Source organism: Zeus faber (assembly GCF_960531495.2).
Source record: "Zeus faber genome assembly, chromosome: 8".
In the NCBI taxonomy this organism is placed as follows: Eukaryota; Metazoa; Chordata; class Actinopteri; order Zeiformes; family Zeidae; genus Zeus; species Zeus faber.
In genome coordinates this window covers 5,546,491-5,554,882 of record NC_137195.1, presented here as the reverse complement: position 1 = coordinate 5,554,882, position 8,392 = coordinate 5,546,491, and the positions used below count along the sequence as shown (strand labels likewise).

General features: G+C 44.5%; 1 long non-coding RNA gene across 1 annotated transcript; it reads right to left on the bottom strand.

Moving 5' to 3' along the window:
- Nucleotides 1–323: 323 nt before the first annotated feature.
- LOC307233600 lies at nt 324–1,625 on the bottom strand. Its single transcript, XR_013844268.1, has 3 exons — nt 1,540–1,625; nt 629–721; nt 324–460 (listed from the first exon to the last, which is right to left on the bottom strand). It is a non-coding gene; the product is annotated as an uncharacterized lncRNA (long non-coding RNA).
- Nucleotides 1,626–8,392: the final 6,767 nt, after the last annotated feature.

Sequence of the window (8,392 nt, the reverse complement as noted above, 5' to 3'; positions counted from 1 at the left end):
AAAGGAAAGGGGAGAGCAGAAAGGACACGACAGGTCGGACGGGACCGGGTGAAATCGGATGGAACGCGACAGGGCAGGGCAAAAACAGAGGACGTCGCAGTTAAACTAATGGAAATGAAGAATCATATTCATAAGAGCCGTTGGATGGTTGAGAAAGACGTTTTCCTCACGAAATGAAATTAAAGTTTAGAAAGAAAAATAACAAGACACGCACCTGCTGTACAATACCTTTGAATTTGGCCTCTCTGCCTGTTGTTACACTCAGGCAATCCGTCATCAGCAGATCCTGGTTCAAGCCCATAGTTTTGGCTTTGGCCCAAGCACTCTTCGTAACTGGTCTGCAAGCGGTCCCTCTCCGCCGTCAGTTTCTCGTTCTCTGCAACCAGGCAGCTGATCGCGGCCGTCAGATTGTGGGCGGCGTCGCTGCACACCTCAAGGCTGAACTCGCCCCTGGTGTTGGCTGCGATGGGACCAAAGCAGAGGGAGGGGATATTCTTTTTGCGATTCAGCCTGAACAGAGCTCGGTCATGAGTGACCCGAGAGGCTCTTTCAAAAGAAGAGCTGCGAGCCGCGTTCTAAATGGTGGGCTACATGGAAGAGGTTTCGCGGGGCGTCGCCCGGTACTCACAGGCGAGCAGCCTCAGTGAAATATTGAGGCCGGATTGTAGAATACAGAGCAGGCCAAAGCTCACGCCGACCACTCTGACAAGTCCCAACCCTGCTGAAGAATACACACGCACGCACACACACACATGCACACACACACACACACACACACGCACGCACGCACGCACGCACGCACGCACGCACGCACGCACGCACGCACACACACAAGCACGCACACAGACACACACACAGACACACAAACACACACACACACAAACACACGCACACACACAAATTTGATGAATTCAAAAGAACCCAAACCTCTTCAAACCCTTTGGCTTTTCACGGGCACATTAGCTTCAATATTATGATTTATTTTCAATCCGCTTGTATGTTCCCTGATTCAATAAGGGAATTAATATAAAAAAATAATAGTCCTTAAATGTAACATCTGTTGCTTAAGCTCTCAGGGTGTTGGCGAGAAGTTGAAATCTCTGAAGAATGAGGAAGCTTCTCTGTACATATGGGAAATTATACAAATAGGAGAAATATGTCAGTCTGTCAAGGATAAGTTTAGTTCCTACTTTACCTCTTTTTTCGCTTTAAACACAAATTAACAAAGCCAGTAAGAAGATTCAGGGGCAGTTTCACAGACAGGGTTTAATCTAAATTAGGCGTAAGATGATCCCACTTAAATTAACTCATAATTTAAAAATGCCTTTCCGGGACGTCGCTTGATTTAAACCTTAAAATGAATTAGTTCGAGACTAGGAAGGACCAAAAAACCCAAACAGCGGCAAATCTATCCCTGAACCTTCCCCCAGGTCACCTTCTGTACATAACCTTAAACCCTGGCCCCGGCGAACAAGGAAACAAGAGATTTACAGAGAAAACGGCATGCAATACATCTTGTCTGTGAATTGTTCCTTTTACCAGAACAGGCTTCCCGTCTCTCCGCCGTTCTTCTTGATCCTGTGTGTTCACCCCTTGGAGCGTTCTCATAGCTCCGCAGCTCGATCCCCTGCATGGCTGCTCAACTCCCTGTGTGTGTGTGTCTTCCTGGACAATGCCACCAACTTCTGCTTGGTTGGTGGCGTTGTGTATGTGATGAGGTAGTACTAGTGTGTGTGTGCGTGCGTGTGCATGTGTGTGCGTGTGCGTGTCTGTGTGTGTGTGCATGTAAAACTTCCTCCACTGTCACTGAGCAGTGAGTTATTTATGTACAAAGATTGACTAAGGACAACAACCCCCACATGCGCACACACACAGACACTGACTAATAATAAAAAATAAAAAAATTAATAATTTGCTTCCTTCCTCTATTATGTCATTTATTGTGCAATTGTTTTTCGTCATTATAACGCAATATTTTTTACATCATTTGCTGCCAAATACACAGAATATGGGATATATGCGGCGTGGATGGAAGTGTTACGAAGATGATTTTTCCTCGGGCTACTGGCGACCGGGGAATCGCCAGTAGTCCTTGGATAAAACCAGTGTTGTAAAAAATCAAGCCGTGCCTAACCAGTCAAGGAGTTCTTCGGCCCGGGGCATCGGATACGCATCGAATTTGGTCACCACGTTCAGCTTTCAGTAGAAAGCGAACAGAAGTCAACCCCCTTGATCACCGTGGTGGCCAGAGACACGGTGTCATGTGTCATGGCTCTCTCAATATAACCTGTCCCAAATCGCCGAGAATTATGGGTGTGTGAGTGCGGTGTCTGGGCACACCAATACACCGTAGATTTGAACTACCCGCTCAAAGGCCACACGCAGGGTATGGTCCCGCGATTGCTCTAGCGGAAAATGATCCGTGGGGGAGACCACTGGAACTGTGGTAGACACCAGTGGGGACTCCTTGGCTCCTGACCCCGTAGCAACCACGAACATCCCATCAGTGTCACCTCGCGCAACGCAACACTCACATTTACCTACGGACCACGAACGCTAACCCTAACCCTTATTAAGCCTCAAACCCGCAAAATCAGGGAGTGCGACAGGTGGAAGCTAACTGCGGCCTTCACCTTATGCTTTTTCCACTTGTAATGAATTTCAAGCTGCACCATCAGATACAAGTGTATATCCCCATGCACACACGGAATCTCCCTTGTGATGCCTCCACCAAAGGCACCAAACGCCTGGTTTAACTTGGGTTAAACCCGGCGTTGCTGGACCATCCTCTGTGAACAGCCAGAGTCCACTGAAGCATAATGTCTACCCCCTTGCACTCTTACCACTACATAGTAGGCCATTCTAACCCCCGGACATTTTCCTCCGGGGAGCCGGGACAGGCCGGGGACCTGCGTGGGTTCCAGGGCTGCTCGGATACAGCGGCCACTGCACTGTACAGAAGGCAGCACCGTCACCTGCAGGCCGTGGATTAACCCCGCCCCCTCCTCGACCACACGGCCATTTTCCTGTTTCCATTTATACCTTATTAATTGTATAAAGGTGTTTTCGGATCATTGTCAGGTATACTGCGAGACAAGAGAGACAGAAAAACAGTTAAACATGAGGAACACAATGCATATTAAGGATTAATGATATCCCATCAACAAATCATCTCATTCAAAGCCAGTAAAAGATCCACCCCGAGTCTTTTTTCCTTCAGGGGGGTTTATTTTTTGCAAGCTGTCACAAGATGTCGTAATCAGAGGACGTGGTTATTTGTAAGATTCTTTTTTTGAAAAATACCATATTCTATATTCGTCCCATATATTTTGGCTGGCACGTCATCAAAACCAGCTACTCAATGTATTCTATTACATTTCACTGCATATATGTATGGAAGTATGTATATGTATGTGACAAATAAAAATCTTGAATCTTGAATCTTGAATCTATTAGCGTTATGAATATGCCGTTTCCATTCATGGTGGCGGGGTCCGCCTTTCCCACCAAGAATGCACAGACAATGCACAGACTCAGGCACACGCACAGCGGCGAATTTGATTAAACTAGAGCAGCAAGTTGTGGTCAGTGAACTGTTGATTTAAATGAACATTCACAGCGCTTTCGGCTGAAAACATTTTGTCTCATTAATCATAAGCAACAGAGAGATAGAAATTAAAGGGTATAATACCATGCGAAGCGGAAAAATAACTCTGGCTGTCAGATACGTCTTCAATCGGTTTTCAAAAAGTACGACAAGAGTTAACACATTTTCTAAACTTTGAAATCAATTCTGGTTCTGTTTGAACTCTTTTCTTAATGGAAAGAAGGACGTTTTAACCTGACAAAAACATCTAAACATAAACAGTGCCCACCCCCACAGATGTGAGAGGCTCACTCGTCCGCTTGTGGTGGGAGGTCCTGCAAACAGCAGGCATGAGCATCAAGCTCATGCCTGCACATGACGTGTAAAGTGCTTTCCAAAATGGCCTTGTTTCTCGGAACCAGAGTGTTGCTGCTGGTGGCTTTCTGTTGCAGCGTTTCGACTCTCCAGGACCCCGGTGAGTAGAGTTTATTCAGATGCTGTGACTGCCAAGGCCTAGATTTTATTTTATTTTTTTGCATTTTAGCATTTCAGCTCAGTTCATATGAAATACCTGAACAGTACCTGGTGAGCTACACATGATGAGGGTGGTGATGATTTAAATATTATTATTATTATTATTATTATTATTATTATTATTATTATTATAACAATAATAATAATAATAATAATAATAATAATAATTATTATTATTATTATTATTATTATTGCAATTGCTGTAGTCGATACGTTTCTTTAAATTAACTTAAAGAAATGTGAGTTTATTATTAAAAAGCTAATTCACCCTAATTAAAGTAGTAAGATGTTAGGGAAAGATAAATGGACAATAAAAGGAAATTCTAATATCTTTTTATATTTTTCCTCCTCCTAGTGTTGAATAAAGGTGTAATAGTCCTGCGTTACGAACGGAAGACGATCACCGTACCCCCGGGGACGCCAGTCACCCTGACCTGCGAGGCCAAATATGACTTCAGACAATGTGGCCGCGTGAAAGTGAACTGGTGCCGATTGTTTAAGCGATGTGTGGAGCTCACGGAGCCCGACAGGTACCTGACAACGGTCAACGAGACGGCCTTGGAAGATGACGTCATGAGACTGAGGCATGTGACGACAGAGATCCTCCGCCCGGAGGACAACGTAGGCTTTCAGTGCAACGCAGAGTGCAAGAACGGGAACAAGGAGAGGGGCCACATCATCACCGTCCGTGTCCAAGGTAGGAGAAGCCCTGCACAGGCCTCGCCCTTTCACACGGCAGCAGAGTCATTGTGTGGGCGAGTAGGGTCCTGTGTCAGCGTGAGTAGGATCCTGTGTCAGTGTGAGTAGGGTCCTGTGTTTAGGGCGAGTAGGCTCCTGTGTTTGAGACGAGTAGGCTCCTGTGTTTGGGACGAGTAGGCTCCTGTGTTTGGGGCGAGTAGGCTCCTGTGTTTGGGACGAGTAGGCTCCTGTGTTTGGGGCGAGTAGGCTCCTGTGTTTGGGACGATATGGCTCCTGTGTTTGGGACGAGTAGGCTCCTGTGTTTGGGGCGAGTAGGCTCCTGTGTTTGGGGCGAGTAGGCTCCTGTGTTTGGGGCGAGTAGGCTCCTGTGTTTGGGGCAGGTGGAGCCCCATGGCACCACGACAGCAGACAGACAAAAATTCTGTCTGCGATTTTTTGTCTTTTCTCCAAATAAATTGTCCTGGAGTGCTCAGCTAATGCACCAACCTTAGATTGTAACTTTAAAATGGAACAAAGACCTATTTTACGGATTAGACAATGGTTGTCAAACACTTACATGGTGTTTATGTGCATTTCTATTTTTCTCTAAAGTTACAAATCTTGTTTATAAAAAGTTCTGTTTTCTGAATATGAATATAATTTCGCCTCTGTTTTCTTTTTCTGGGTTTGAAATCGCCCAAAGAAGATGTTATTAAAATGGATATATTTGTATCTCCTCTTGTTTTCCTCCTTTTTCTTTAGCTCATCCGATGATGAAATTGTTTGTATTTGGACAGAAATTATCAAAATTACAGAAGGTATCCAAGGCTTGAAACCGATACTGTTTTGTTTGGTTCTGTTTCAGGTCCAACTGCTGACAGAGTCCATTTCAGTACCAAGAGTCCTGAGCAAATTTAAAAACACAGTCAGTCACTCAACCTTGATTTCCGTCTGGAATCATACTTATTATTTTTTCATGGTTTTATTGAATCCTATTTTATTCCAGGTTAATATGTATTCACGGTACACGTTGCTCAGTTCAACTTTCCACATTTAGCCCAAAGGCCACAATGCCATTTCTGCTTTCTGATGGAAGCATTTCACCGGATTTTTGTTTTCGCTGACTCATTAAGTAAAAATCGACCTATTTCACACTCCATTTAATTTTGCTATTCATAATAAGATAAATAAATACATAAATACATACATGTAATAAAAAAATCTGTGTTTTTTTCAAACAACATTTGTCATCTGTCCTTTGGTTTTTGATGTTGTATCTCAAGTAAACATGTGAATGATCCTTCACTGTACATGTTGTTCAGTTATTGCTTTGGCGGTTGGAGGTGTTAGGTGTATTTCCTATGCCGCGCTCCTGTGAACGCCTCTTTTTGAGGTAGAAGATATCACTGAGACCCTGCCAAATGACAGGAAGTCACACCAACCAGCAGGTTGTTAAAGGGGGCGATTCATAATACAGATCACATCAGCCAAAGGTGTCTTCGTAGGAAAAGTCACAAAAAAGATTGTCTGTGTTTTCTCCTAAACAGTGACCAATACCAGGCTGATGTAAAAACAATGGCAAGGACGGGAGCTATTTTGTCGTCTCTTTTATATTTTGATGTGAACCTTAATTAATAAAATGCAGGAAGGCTTAACTAGCAGGACTCATGGACTTGTAGGCCTATCTGATTAATGTAAGCTTTAACTGGGCTTGCGGTGACTAACGCAACCCACGCAACAAGCCATCTCGTCTGGGGGAGAGGACCGGAACCAGGTGTCCATTGCTCTGTTTAACAAAAGAACATGAGTTGACGAGGAAAAAATAAACTGTGTGAGGCTAAGGATTTGATGTCATCACATTTTCTCAGAAGTTCTGTCTGTCTCTGTGTTCACCACTTGGCGGGTTTCGCAACCTTTTCTTTTCTTTTTTGCATTTGTGGTCAGAGTGGGCGTCCGGGTTTGACACCGACAGACTGAAAAATAAATCGAGTGAAAAGAAAGTAGCGTCCTCAAAGTAAGATAATGTCATTATAAAAACCTATTCAGCTGGCACTTTTTTAAGAAACAGCCGTTCAATCCTCCTGCCGTATGCGCCGTTTCCTCTGCGTGTGCCGGGTTCCGCCTTTCCCGGCAAGAACACAATGGTCCAGTGCCAACAAGAAGTGAAAGTCAGCCGGGATGAATGACAAAGGTGGCGCAAGGGCAAATGTGCCGGCTCCCCACCACCTCGAATTAACGAGAAAATCATTCTGTCTCAGGATTCTCGGGATTCTGTTTAGTTTTGGCCGCGGCGTCTGAATGACATCATGAACAAGGTGGATAGTATACGATGGAGGAGGAGGGATCCATTCATTTCCACCACATATGGGTTTAAATATGTCCATTGGTTTCCACTGACTCACAAACTCTGTTCTCCACAGCACCATCATACGCCTTCACCTATCACCGCCTTACACTGTGAAGTGAAACCGCTGTTCACTTCACAGGGCCGTTCGCCTTTTCCGCCTTCAGTGGAGGAAATTGGTTGCCGGAGAAGACCCCCCGCGATGTCCAAATGCTTTCTCATGACACCATGGTCACGGCAGAGACGTCTGCGTTGGCCGGTGGGCAGCCAGACCAACATGGCTTTGATGAGGATTGGTCCGTTTTTAATTTGGTGCGTGACCCTGCTGGACAAACACTCTCTAGGTAAATGCAACATATATTTTTCTCATTGACGAGTGAAAGACAGCATTGATTAGTCTTTTTCAAGAAGAGGTTCAATGTATACCCAAAGTATACAATAAAAATGGCTACTGGCAGGGAGACAGAGAACTGCAGACAGACAGACTGCAATTACAATAAACCCCCTTGTCAACAATGCACACTGAACAAATGTGTACATTTGCATATGTGGTGAAAATCTAGGTCGGTAGACAGACAGATGGACAGACAGACAGACAGACAGACAGACAGACAGACAGACAGAATTTCTTAAGGCTTTTAAAAACAGTTGACACGTTCCCATAGGCGTGAAGTGTGAAGTGGCACCAGGTTGAACAAATCAGGTCAGCAGCAGACGTGTTGGAGGGAGCTGACAGAGCGATCTGGAGCCGCACTTCTCAGTTCCTCCAACATAACAGCACAGGATGCCGGCCTGGATCAGTGCCAGGCTCACAAATCCATCAGCCACATCACAACCCTGACCGTCACAGGTAGGACACTCCCTGATCACAACCCTATCTCCATGCAGGTATGTATTCTGCAGAATATATACTACAATTATTTTTATTATTACATTTAGTGAAGAAGCAATGTCAACCAGATAGACGGCAGACAGACAGACAGACAGATATAGATAGATAGATAGATAGATAGATAGATAGATAGATAGATAGATAGATAGATAGATAGATAGATAGATAGATAGAAGGGCGGACGGACGGACAGACAGACACCGGAAATGGCGGTGTGACAGCAGCCTAAATCAAAAAATATGGCTCTAACCATGATCATAATCAAAACAATAATAAATATAGCTGCAGGCAGCAATACAGGGGGTACTTTCCAAGTACAATTGGAAAATTCAGTTTAATTGATCACTTGTCTAGGTTG